At 42.1% G+C, this 13,730-nt stretch overlaps 1 long non-coding RNA gene across 1 annotated transcript; it reads left to right on the top strand.

The window, feature by feature from the left end:
- Positions 1-1,836: 1,836 nt before the first annotated feature.
- On the top strand, positions 1,837-13,186 carry LOC143836805 (uncharacterized). Its single transcript, XR_013230753.1, has 4 exons — positions 1,837-1,942; positions 7,311-7,371; positions 11,675-11,742; positions 13,085-13,186. It is a non-coding gene; the product is annotated as an uncharacterized LOC143836805 (long non-coding RNA).
- The last annotated feature ends 544 nt before the right edge of the window (positions 13,187-13,730 follow it).

Below are 13,730 nucleotides of genomic sequence, written 5' to 3'. Positions count from 1 at the left end.
AGTATAAGTCACAACTACAAATCAAAAACAAGCAACGGCATGAACGGTAATAAAGTGACGTAGAGCCGTCTGAGATGATATTTGCAGTAAACGCTAGAAGCAGACCAATAAGCAACTATAAAAAGATGGTTCACCTTAGTCAAAAGGTGGGCAAAGAAGACATATTTTGGTCTGGTACCTCAAGGAAGTCAATGTAAGCACCATGTGAGTCTCAAGGAGGAAGGTATTCCATAAGCCAGATGTCACCACTGGAAAAACCCTGTCTGCTAATGGCCCAGATCACCTCAGCAGATGAGAGTGCAGAGATCAGGGCTGGAAGAAAATCTTACTGGGCAGGATAGACAGTACAGGATGAGATAGTTCTTCAGGATCTCTAGCTACAATCATTTAGGGCAGGGGTAGTCAACCTATGGTCCTCCAGATGTCCATGGACTACTATTCCCATGAGCCCCTGTCATCTTTCTCATCATGACAATTTAGATTGTTGGGCACAATATCATGCACTGAGTGGCTTGCTATGCTTACACTTCAGGATGAGGGACCTTGTTGGGACTGGATGACCATCTGCTGGTCATCCCGATGGGACAGGGGGTATGCATTGGGATGCCTTCTTGCCTACAGTATTGTATGCTGACACCAAGTGGTCCCTTGGACACATTAGTGGTACAGCTAGGAAAGAATGACCTAAAAATGTTGACTTCACATTGGTCATTTTGGCAAACTTGCATTTTCAGCATCTTTGGGTTGAATGATTCTGGTCAGAGCTGTTGGAAAGGAGGAATTAGAGGGGTGATGTTACTCGTGAGAAGATGGACTTAGGGAAGAAAAAAAATTCAAGGCCACAGCTCGTGTGTAGAGTCAGTGGGTGGCTCAGTAACATGCCACCCAGATATTTCTTTTTGATTGCCCACTCTGTACAGGGCTGACACAGTGCATTTGTCCTGTAATGACTTATGACTTCATGGTGTCCAAGAGTCTCCTTTCTTGGTTGTAGCACAAGGAACTTTGGGCAGGAGCAAGGTGTATGTCCAGTTCTTGTGGCAGTTTTAGTCACTGGGCTGGATCCATGCTGTGGGGAAGTGTTCCTGTATGCATACCTTCCTGGGTGAGGTCCCCTGAGTGGGGCCTTGGGGGTCAAGTCATTTATTGGTATGCCCAACAGTTGCTGAGCTCCACTCCCAGGTAGCAAAGATTCCTCTCATGGGCTTGTGCCTTCATGGGACCATCTTCTTGTCACTCCTGGTTTTCCCCAGCATGCACTATGGGATGCAGTTCATTGGCTGACAGTCAGGTTTCTCAGTGATTTTGTTCTGAATAAATGAATAAAGCTGTGGCCTGTTTTGCTCCAATAATCTGTTGAGGAGTTTTCTTTCTGCTTTTGCCTCCTTCCTTGTTTGGTTCTCACACTGCCCTTAGGAATGCAATAGACTAGATGTTGCATTTGGGACTATTAACATGTCCAGACAGTTTTCATAGACAACTCCACATAGAGCACATTACTATAATCTAATCTGGTTATGATCCAAGAATAAAACACCATGGCCAGTTAATTTCCTCTCTACAAACTCACATTTCAAACTGTAGTTTAGTTCTAGTTTAGAATCATGTTTTATGGAGACGAAACTAATGCCAGTTGGACCAGGTATCCACACTCCAATGTTATAGTGAACTGGAATTTGACTGAAGACTTCTGGAAGGAGCAAGTCTTTGACTTCATTATCTGTTTGAAGGCAAGATAGAGTGGCAAACAAGCTGATTTTATCCCTGTCACAAACTAAAACAGGGATTTTTTTTTTTTTTTGCAACACCTGAAGCTGATTTCCTCATTAAGACTTGCAGGCCTGTTGGGCTCATCCAACATTCTGGGCTAGTTTGCTCTCCCATATAAGAAATCTCATTTGACTGAGCTGGGCTGTTTACAGTTGTTTTCCCACACACCAAGGTGAGAGCCATTCATTTCTGGACTCTTGCTTGAGGCACAGCTCAGGTAGCATGATAGCTTTGGTTCTGAAAGTCTGCAGTTCTTCTTTTTATTCTACTACTTGCTGAATGCCATTTAATTTAAGGGAAGTTGCTTTGGACATGCAATTTTAAGAGGCAGGGAACAGAGTGGGCTTTCTTTCTGCAGTGCTGGGAGAAGCAGTTAAATTATTCGAGGACGTTCAATAGGGTAAATGTAAATGTAAATCCTATGGGCAAAGCTAAACAAGCACTGTTTGCATGCTTATTCACTTCTGTCTTTTGGTGTTCCTCTGCTGGGTTTGTGCTACAAAATAGCTCCTGTGGCTTTGATGTGGAAAATGAGAATGTTCTTTAACAGCTGATGTGGGAATAAAGAAGTAAATACAAGGAAACTCTTAAAAGCTCGCAGTATTAACTGCACTAAGTAAGTGTAACTAACTGCATTAAGTTATTGATTTATCAGGGCTTGACCAAGAGTATTTTCTTTTGTCCTCCCCCCCCCCCAGAGGACAAGGACACACACACAGAGCACAAGAAAGGGAAATGAGCCAGCCACTAACTGGGTTACTGATAAATGATACTGGCTGCATTTCCAGCTGTCTCCATGAAGTATTCAAGGAACACTTAATAATGACCTGAAATTGACTAAGGCTCATTGACCCTCCTGATTTAATTATTAGATCTGAAATAAAATATACTTTCCTGGAAGACTTTATAATTTTACATGAGGCTGTCTGCTAAAAGGACCATAAATACAAAGAGATCCAAACATGTCAGGGGCCAAATTGTTCAGATAATGGGAATCTATGACATAGATTGTGAGAAAATGGGAAAATTGGGGAATTACAGGTGATCTTTGATTGTCATATCTCAGACAGATCAAGGCAGCCTTGAAATTTAGACTTCAACGAAGGAAAGTTACAACTCACAAAATTGCTTCTTCCAGATTATCCTCTCTGACTGCCTGGGGATTTCCCAGAGGATAAGTGTCAAAGGACCGAAAAGCCAAAGTCTTTAGTGTAGTGGCTAGGAGTAGTGGCTTCTAATCTGGCAAGTCAGTTTTCATTCCCCACTCATCCACATGCAACTAGGTGGGTGACCTTGGGCTCACAACAGCACTGATAAAGCTGTTCTGACCGAGCAGTAATATCTGGGCTCTCTCTGCCTCACCCACCTCACAGGGTGTCTGTTGTGGGGAGAGGAAAGGGAAGGCAATTGTCAGCCACTTTGAGACTCTTTCAGGTAGAGAAAAGCAGCATATATGAACCAACCCTTCTTCTTGTTTAAAGGGGCCAGTTTGTTAACATAGTTAACATTCTAAAATTAGGTCTTTTGGGTCTTGTCCATGGATAGGAAAAATCATGCTCCCCACAACAGATACCCTGTGAGGTAGGTGAGGCTGAGAGACCCCTGATAACACTGATCAGTCAGAACAGCTTTATCAGTCCTGACCAAGGATGTGCCTACAAGATAAATTTCAAACATATTTATATTGCCTGGGTACAACTATGTGTTGTGCATCTGCCTGCCAACAACTCCTTGGATGATGATGAAGCTCCACCCTCAGCTGCAGTAGGGAGACTCAACAGACAAGATGGAGACTCTGCCAGGTTCAGACTTTCAGGCAGGAGTCAGTGTGCCGCACCCTCAGTACTGCAGCCTGGGATCTGAAGCTGAAGCTGACTGTAATAGTGTGTCCATGCCTCATTTGCCAATGTCATCAGAAATTTTGTCACCCAGCGAAAGTGATGAGGGTGTTGGCCTGGGCTATGCATATTTAGGTCCCTTAGAGCCACTCCCTGCCACCAGTTCTGTTTTTCATAATGCTGTGGTCCCTTTAAACGGGAAATGGATGATAGCGATTGCAGAGCTAAGACTTTTCGGCATGGTTGCCAGTGGCAGAGAAGTGGCTCAGGACATGTTGCTATGGTTGTTATGCTGCAGCAGGGCTGTTAGGAAGGGAATGCACATACTGAGCATTCCACCCTTCAGTTTGGACTCCATTGACTGCCATTACCTGCTATCATCTGGTGGAGGCCAACTGGTGAGGTGAGCAGCTTAGTAAACAGCACCATCACTCCTTCCCCCAGCAGCTGCCTTTTACAAGCCCCAAAACACCTATGTGCCTGCTGCACAGAATCCATGGGCATTTGTGGGCCCACAGTTTGCCGCCTCAGCTGCTAAGTGCTGGAGAGGAAGATGCTCTGTCGAATATGGTCCATTTACCTCTGTTGTAGGCCCAGGAGAGGTTAGGTGAATGGGAACCTTGCTTATTGTTCATATGCAAAACAATAAACAAGTCCATATGGGTTAAAATGCCAGTGATCTCTTGTTGCAGAGGGGGGAAACTTTGTCAAAAAATAACTCTGTTATCAAGCTGAATTCAAAATTTATTTATCAACTCCAACTTGTAGATGCTGATAGCAAACAATAAAGAAGGCAATAAAGTAGTAGTGGGCACACTTGGTAGTAGTGAGCATGTGATTTTGGAATTTTCAATTGTGGGAAAAAGAAAACCTTTATGTAGTCATACATATAGACTTCAGGAAAGCAGATTTTAACATACTTAAAGGTATGTTGGGTAGAGTCCCGTGGTCAGAAAGACTTAAAGAGAAGGGAGTCTGAGAAGGCTGGGAGTTTCTTAAAAGTGAATCACTGACGGCTCAGTCACAAACAATTCCCTTGAGAAGAAAAGATGGAAGGAGCCTAAGGAAGCCCAGGTGGCTCGTAAGCAGTTGTCAAATTATTTGAGGAATTAAAAAGTGTCATTTAGGAAATGGAAGGAAGGCCTTATTACCAACAATGAGTATAAATAAATAACTAATGATTGTAGGGAGAGTGTTAGAAAAGCTAAAGCTCAATATGAGCTTAGGATAGCAAGAAATGCTAAACATAGCAAAAAAAGGCTTCTTTAGTTATATTTCAAATAAGAAAAAGAATAGTAACTCTGTAGGATCACTGTGAGGACAAAAAAGTGAAATTATAACACATTTTATTTGTTTATTTATTTATTAGGATTTTTATACCACCCATTGCCTAAACTGCTTAACTCCTATTTCTCCTCAGTCTTCTCTTGTGAGGGAAATAGTGGTCAATGTGGGAAAAACATATCACAATAGGGGGAATGGGGATGCTGGCCTATGATCACCATGGGGACAGTCCATAACCTAGTTTCTTTAAGTGAAACAAAGTCTTCTGAGCCAGATGAATTGCATCCAAGTGTGCTAAAACAACTTGCAGACATAATGACTGAACCTCTGTCCATTATTTTTGACACTTCTTGGAGAACAGGTGAGGTGCTAGATGATTGGAAGCAGGTGAATGTTGTCCCCATCTTCAAGAAAGGGAAAAAGGGAAATCCAAGTAACTACCGACCTGTCAGTTTGACATCTGTAGCTGGTAAAATTTTGGACCAAATCATCAAATAGTTGGTCCTTTAAATTTTTTTTAAAACGTTGGTCCTTCAGCAGCTGGAAAAGAGAGCTGTGATTTCTAAGACTCAGCACAGGTTTTTCAAGAACAAGTCATGTCAGTTCAACCTTATCTCTTTTTTTTTTTTTTTTGAGGAAGTGACTACCTTACTGTATCAGGGGAATGCCGTGGACATAGTTTATCTGGATTTCAGTAAATATTTTGATAAGATATCCAATGATATTCTAGTTGACACGTTGGTAAAATACCATATGGATCCTAATTCTGTCAGGTGGATTGATAAGTAGTTGACAGATCGTACCCAAAGGATAGTTGTTAATGGTTCAGCATCCTCTTGGAGGAGAGTGACAGGTGGAGTGCCCCAGGGATCCGTCCTGGGGCCTCTGTTGTTCAACATATTTATAAATGATTTGGATGAGGGATTAGAGGGGGTACTTAATAAATTTGCAGACAGTACTAAACTGGGAGAGATAGCAAACCCAACAGAAGAGAGAATCAGAATACAGGATGATCTTGATAGGCTTGAGAACTGGGCTAAATAAAATAAAATTCAATAGGGACAAATGTTTTGAATTTACGTAGGAAAACCCATATACACCAATATTAGATGGGGGAGACTTGTCTTGGCAGTAGTATGTGTGAAAATAATCTAGGCATCTTAGTAGACCATTTATGAGTCAGCAGTGTGATGTGGTGGCTTAAAAGGCAAATGGGATTTGGGGCTGTATCAAACAAAGCATTGTGTCCAGATCACAGGAGGTGATGGTACCGATTTATTCTGCTCTGGTTCAGCCTCTCTTGAAGTTCTGTGTTCCGTTTTGGGCACCCCACTTGAAGAGGCATGTAGACAAACTGGAGCATGTCCAGAGGAGGGCAACAAAAATGGTGAAAGGCTAGGATTAGGCAAGAAACTGAAAACCAATCAGCCAGGATCCCAATGCCCCTGTATAAATCTATGACATGGCCTCATTTGGAATATTGTGTACTGTTCTGGTAATGTAATAGAATTTCAAGTTTAACTCCCTGGTCTTGGGATGAGATGGTTGTCATCCCTTGCAGGGATGTTTCACATTTATATGGAGACAGATGGGGCCAGCAGCAAACGGTGAGGTGGGAGCTTTGATCACTGGCATGGACAAGTTTTATTTTTCTTAGGTTTTTGTAAACTACCACTGAATTCCAGGGGACTGATGGGATGTTTTGGCAAAAAATTATCATATGGCTGGATTTGGATTTGGATGTGCGACACAGTTTGCTAATGTAACACAATTAATTTTTGCTCTATATTCCCACTGTCATATAGGGAGTTCTTAGTCTGAGGAAGAATGCTTGCACTTGAAAGCTCACGCCTTGAATAAATCTTTGTTGGTATTAAAGGTGAAAAAAAAAAGATGGTGAAGGATTTGGAGACCAAGATGTATGAGGAAAGGTTGAAGGAGCTTGGAGAGGAGATGATTGAGAGGGGATCTGATAAGCATCTTCAAGTATTTAAAAGGCTGCCATGTAAAGAATGGGGCAGAGTTGTCCTCTCTTGTCCCAAAGGGATCCACCAGAACCTATGGGATGAAATAAATGCAAAAGAAATTCCATTTAAACATCTGGAAGAAGTTCCTGATGGTTAGAGTGGTTTCTCAGTGGAACAGGCTTCCTTGGGAGGTGGTGAACATTTTTAAACAGAGGCTAGATAGCCATCTGACAGAGAGGCTGATTCTGTGAAGGCTTAAGGGTGTGGCAGTTTACAGTACATGAGCGATTGGGATGCAAGTGTCCTGCATAGTACAGGGGGTTGGACTAGATGACCCAAGAGGCCCCTTCCAACTCTATTATTCTATGATTCTATAATTCCAAGAACTGGCAACCTGGTATTCAGGCAGTTTTGATCCAGAAAACAATCTTTCACTTTTTTTTTTTTTTAGCAAAGAAGCTACATGTTACCAAACATTTACAAATGTAGAAAAGAACAATGCAAAATATAAGGTAAGACATATTCACACTGTGACCCCCACCTCATGGGATCCTGGTGGAGGGCCTAATGTAACTTTGTGGGCTGAAATCTGGGAGAGATCAGCCACGGTGTGGATTTTCTCTCCCTGTAGTTTATACCCCCAAGTGATTATTCAGTAATGCTGTCTGGGTTTTTCCCACCACTATGTGTGCTTGCTGTAAGTCCACACAGCAGGGAGCTGCCAGTTAGCATTCCATGTCACTCTAACTCTGGAGTTGTGGCGTGACCTCCTGGAACTGTTTGTAGGGGGGGGGGGCATGATTAGGTGCTGAGAACAGGTGAGATTGGGTGCACACTTGGTCAGTGTCCTGAGCTAGCTGGGTTACCATAGGCATGATTGCAGCTATGAGTGGCAGAGTGAATTACCATGGCTAAAAATGGGCTGCATTGGGGACCAATCTCCCGCTGGAAATGCTTTTGATGCCACCTAAATGGTGCTATGCCCCACAGAACACCATATTGATGCTAGCATAGGGATTTGCAGTGTCACTCTGCCAGCATACAGCTTCAGTGCACCACTCATGCCCTGTGATGATGTTAATGCCACTTATGCCTGCGTAACTCTGAATTATGCTGGTGTGGGAGTCAGTTGTCTCCTTTTGCCAAGTGCGCCGCCCCTTACAAATTGTGTTGTAAATATGCCACAACAAATAATCTTAAATGTTTCTTAATTTTACTCAAGTAATAGTTCTTAGTTGCTCCACTTAATGACTTCATATTTCAAAACCTCCTCAAAACTAGGTATCATATCTTTCTCAGGATTCTACATGGTAATCTTTGGACTTGTATGTGATTTTAATGCAATTCCATTTTTGATAGATTATAATAGTTATTTTATTTTTTATTACTTGTATTTCTTGACTGCCATTCCCAGCACAGCTGGCTTGTGATGGTTTACATAGATGTAAAACCTCACAAAAAACAACATCCAACCGAGTCTTTAAAAACCCAGATAGTGGAAAAAACACATATCTACAGGATATTCCTTCATTCCCACTCCCCCACCCCACCCAAGCACAAACGTCGGCCCTCCAGGAGGTAGCTTCTGAGAGTATCCGGGCCAACAGTTTTTCCATAGGCCTGTGTAGGGAGGGAGTCAATCATCCTGGCCCGGCCTCAGCCAAAGACCTGGCAGAAGAGCTCTGTTTTACAGGCCCTGCAGAATGTTGACAATTCCATCAGGGCCTTTAGCTCTTCTGGGAGCTCATTCCACTAGGTAGGGGCCAGGAATGAAAAGGCCCTCGCCCTGGTTGAGGCCAGGTGCGGTTGGGGACAACCAGCAGATTCCTACCCACAGAGCAAAGGGCCCTGTGGGGGCATAAGGAGACAAGCGGTCTGTCATATAAATGGGACCCAAGCTGAGAAAGGCCTTAAAGGTAAGAACCAAAACCTTGCACCTGCTCTGGAAGCTGATTGGCAGCCAATACAGCTGCCTCAGCATAGGCGCTGGACAGGAGCCCTCCAAGATGACTTTCTGAGGACCGTGGCAGCTGCATTTTGCACCAGCTATAGTTTCTGGATCAGAGACAAGGGAAGGCCACCATAGAGTGAGTTATAGAAGTCCAGTCTGGAAGTGACTGTTGCATGGATCACCGTGGCCAGATAGTCTGAGGTCAGGTAGGGTACTAGAAGCCTTGCACTGCGCAGATTAAAAAATGCCACTTGAGCTCTTCTCATGACCTGAGCCTCCACAGATAAAGAGGCATTGAAGATCACCCTCAAATTCCTGGCCCAGGCACAGCCATAAGCTGCACCCCATACAGGCATGGAAGGCATGCTTCCTGCTCCCCTTCTACACAGCCAAAGGACCTCCTTCTCGGTGGGGTTGAGTTTCAGACAACTCTTCTTGAGCCATCCAGATACAGCTTCCAAACAGCTAGCAAATGTTTCTAAGGGGGAATCCATCCATCCATCCATCAGGAGATAGAGCTGGGTGTCATCCACATTTTGATGACAACCCAATCCAAAGCCCTGGACCAACTGTGCTAGGGGGCATATATAGATGTTAAAAAGCATGGGAAAGAGTATTGCCCCCTGTGGCACCCCACAATAGAGCGCAAAGGTGTCTGATAACTCACCCACTACAACCCTCTGTGTCTGGTCCTGGAGACAATGAAGTGAAATCAGAAATGTCAAATGGTCTCTTTCTTAATATCTTCAGTATTTTAATCCTTATTTACTTTTTATCCATTAATCACTCAAAAGATCTTTTTTGAAGTATTGTAAAAGTTACTTATCTGGCTTATTATTCTAAAGTTATTGGTTGGTTAACAGGGTGATACAAAGTTAGCAGAACTCTGCAGAATTCAAGTACCCAGTAATGAATACAGAAGTTATTAATTCAGTGAACCTTTCAGAGATCATGCATTTATAGGTCTATTTTAATCATACTGATATACATATTGATTTCACAAACCTGAAGCAATAATTTGTTTCATAACTCTATATATTGTTGGAAAATATAATGTCTGGTGATCAAAGAAGAGGAGAAGGATGACCCTGAAAGTGGCAATAAGAAGACAATTAGGATAGTGAGGCCAGGACCTTTCTCTCTCCTGTTAAGTGTCATTCTTTGTCTGTGTCCAGATCGCCACTCTTAGGATAATTCCTCCTCAGAATTTGTTTAGTCTCCTCTCTCTCAGCTAGTGATATACCGTAGTTTCCTACCTCCTTTTTCCTGTCAAGTATATTAGATCCTAAATAAACCTCTATCTACCCTTTAATCAGGTTGTACACTATTGCTGTGTTACTCTCCCTATACACATACACACACACACTCAAAAGCACAAGTTCAACGTAAATCTTTAATGTTATTGAAATTTAGCATCCTTGCATCAAAGAATTATAATATTTTCCACAGTATGTATCCAAGGTGTGTTCTTAGTGATAAAATTATAGGAGCTAAAGGGACATTATTTAAAACACATTTTAAAATAAACTTTGTTCCTTAGAGTGTTTTGCAGTTGTGAAAGCTGATTTTTTATAAATCTATTTGCTTTTAATGTGTCACAAAATTCAAGCTTTTCCTTCAACAAACTAATAGTTGATTTTGTTTTAAGCAACCTTGATTTGTGTTTACTAAATTTATCTGTTGTTCAATTAGGAGTTTATTTCCATTGGTTTTAATGAGATACATGTATCTTTCCTCGAATCCAATTAGGATGAAATTCTTAGGAATTGACTCTCCCCCAGGTAATTGTCCTTGTCAGATTCCAGAGTGATAGGAGAAAGCTTCCCATTTTGTCAGTATATAAAATTCTCACTAGCAGGGCAGAGTGGGAAAGAGTTTGGCAACCCAAGAAACAAAATTACAGGCCTGGCCTCCTCCCAATCTGATTCAGGTCATCCCATATGTCCTGCTCTTTAAAAAATAAAACTTTAACTGTGCAATCCTAAGCGGAGTTACTCTAGTCTAGGCCTACTGAAACCACTTGACCTCTGAAAAAGATTGCATTGTAAGCTATCAGTCCTAAGTAGGTCTATACAGAATCATACTCAATTGGATGAAAAGTGTTTTAGGATGACACTGTTAGAGAGCAGATCATACCACCCCCCTCCCCATTTTATCTAGGTGTATCCTTGGGGCCATTCCGCATGACTTAAATGTAGCCAAAGTATTACCTTTCGTGAATGCTATGAATTTAGCGTTCCGCATGATGTTGTAAGCAAACTGCAAAACTCCTGCCGAACTCCTGCAACAATTGGAATTTTATAGCACTTAGGGGGAAATCCAGAAAAGTGGATTCCCCCTGAAAAACCCGCTACACTTCTGAGCACAAGCTGCAACACATCAGCGAAAGACATGTGCATTCTCAAAATAGCGGTAGAAAGAATGTCCCTCCCTCGCTCTCACCCCCGAGCTTCCGGAGATGTGATCGCCATTTTTTCCCCTTAGACCGGTGAAAGCAATAAACGAGCGAGGCTTCTCCAGCTCCAGAAGTGATTAACAGTAAAACAAAGCTCCCTACTGCAAGTATCTTTAAAGTTCCCAAGCACGATACAACCACCTGTTCGACACTGCCCATAATTTAGCCACAAATCGCGCCCATGGGGGGGGGTGTTTTTTTTACTTGAAGAGTGTGTAAATACCAGCTCCTACGCCAGCAAAAAAGGTCTTTCTGCAACCGGTGTGTTTACGTTTTTAAAAAACAGTTTTTAAAGGGAAAGGGGCTTTTCGGGAGTATGAACACAACAGTCCACTGGCTGTTCTGTTTGATTGATGGCCAGGGTGAGAAGAAGCGCAGAAAAATATTTCTTCCTTTGTTGTGATTCCAGCGAGACCGGAAACCTGTGGGGAATGAATACAATGCTACTGGGACTTCAATATTCCACTAGAATTAAAGGTATGCAGAATGACGAAATTCCACTATTAAATATAGCGTTTCTGCATACTGAAAACATTTAGCAACTTTGGTCCTTGTGTGGAAAGGTCCTTGGTGTTCGACCTTACATGCTACTGATAATTACTGTTGAATCATTTGCTTTTACTCTATATGGTTTTTGCTTAGTTTAGCTATTCAGCTCAAAGAATCAGACTTGCCTTATGGCACTTCCAGGCTAAATGGGCCTGGACCATACTGTGACCAAGATTTAAGCATCAGCAGCAATGCTAAACTTGAATTTCTCTATGTTTTAGGCAGTCCAATCAAAGGAGCTTGTGGCAGCATTCAGATTCTGCCCTTCCCATTTCATCTTTACAATATCCCTCAGAGGTAGGAAAGAGTTGCTGACTGGCACAAAGTAGGGCCTGAAAGATGGAGCTCTTCCACCAGGCCAGTTTAGGTGAACAAATATATAAACAATAAAGGGTTGAAACCCAATAGCTCACTGCCTGCTCCAACCAGAATTAAATAAAGGTCACCAAGAGAGCTTGATCAAAATTCAAACAAAGGTTGCCTTGGTTCTTGGCCAGCATGCCACCTATGGGGGGATTTTTCTGCTTTGGAGCATGCTATTTTGACATGTGGAGCTTCTGCTCATGGAAGATCAATGTCTAGCAATGAAGAGACAGCCACCTTAGTACCAGAGGAAAGCAATGTACAGTGGAGGACTGCCTCTGCAGCAAGCAAGGAGACAAGGCTTAGGGTCCAAGCTTCAATCCTGTACTTTAAAATATTTACTATAAAATCTTGCATCATTGTTACCTTAAAGTGTAGAGGGGAATTAGGCAAGCAAGAGGAGGGTAACCAGCAGGACCTTTTGCCAATGTTTACAAGGTAATTGTCCCCATTTAGGAATCCGAGCTTGCTATAGGTAACACCATATGCAACCATATCATTTTGCTCTAATTATTCATCTCTTATAATTCATGCATAAAGCCTTTCCCTTTTTTCTGAGATTCATGTCCTTTGTCATTGGAGTTAAGTACAGTTTCTCTGTATGAATGATTTATCACTGGACATATTAAAAAAACAGGTGCGTGCAGTAGTCGTGCATCAATAACTTCTTACTCTTTGGGGTGACCCTTGTAGTTGCTGCACCAGCTTATCATTATTAGTATTTTAAAAATCAATATAGTTAGGACAAAATTATTTGATATCTGAAAACTTGGCAAGTTTTTCTGATCAGTGTTGTCTCCTCTAGCAGCCCCATTTCTCCTGTGGTTACTAAGAGAAGCAAGACTGTTGTAATACAAATCAGATGTATCTGTGAATCAACGTACTGTCTGGTCCTTTCTGTCTTCAGGGATATTGAAGAGTGATGAGTACCTGTATCCTATTTAGCTCCTTGGTCCAAGCTCTGAGTTGTTATACTTCAAACCCTAAGAATAATGATGCTGATGCCTGAGGATGCATCCAGAAGGTAGGCACTCATAGCTAGTATTTGCCAGCATTTAGACTTTGGGCCTCACATTCAAGAAATCAAATAGAAAATAGCTTGTCTCTAATGTTCAACAACTTCTTTAAAGATATATCTGCATGTCAGCTGGGGATGGCTTCTGCAAATCTAAATTTGAGAGATGGAAGATGCAAATCTAGCACTAGCTATTTAATAACATTTTCCATGTGGCCTGTGGCTGATTTCCTTGTGATTTTTAGTGTTTGCCTAAGATGTTACAGAAATCTAACAACAATTCTTATATTAGATTGTGCCACCTTGATTAGCCTGCTAATCCTCCTAGTCGTCATTAGATAGCATAGATCCACAAAGGGATCATTAAGGTCAGATGGGGAATGGGTACAGATAATAGCAAAACAAGATCTCATTATTTGGGAATAGTCATGTGACAATTTTACAAGCTTCCTCCCGCATTTTAGTTAATATTGTTTCTTGCTTTGTGAGGAATGGTGCATCCATTGACCTCACCCTAACTGTGGCCCTGAAGAAATTC

Source organism: Paroedura picta, chromosome 4 (assembly GCF_049243985.1).
Source record: "Paroedura picta isolate Pp20150507F chromosome 4, Ppicta_v3.0, whole genome shotgun sequence".
NCBI lineage: Eukaryota > Metazoa > Chordata > Lepidosauria > Squamata > Gekkonidae > Paroedura > Paroedura picta.
The sequence above is the reverse complement of the archived record's forward strand: the minus strand, read 5'-3'. Positions and strand labels throughout refer to the sequence as shown.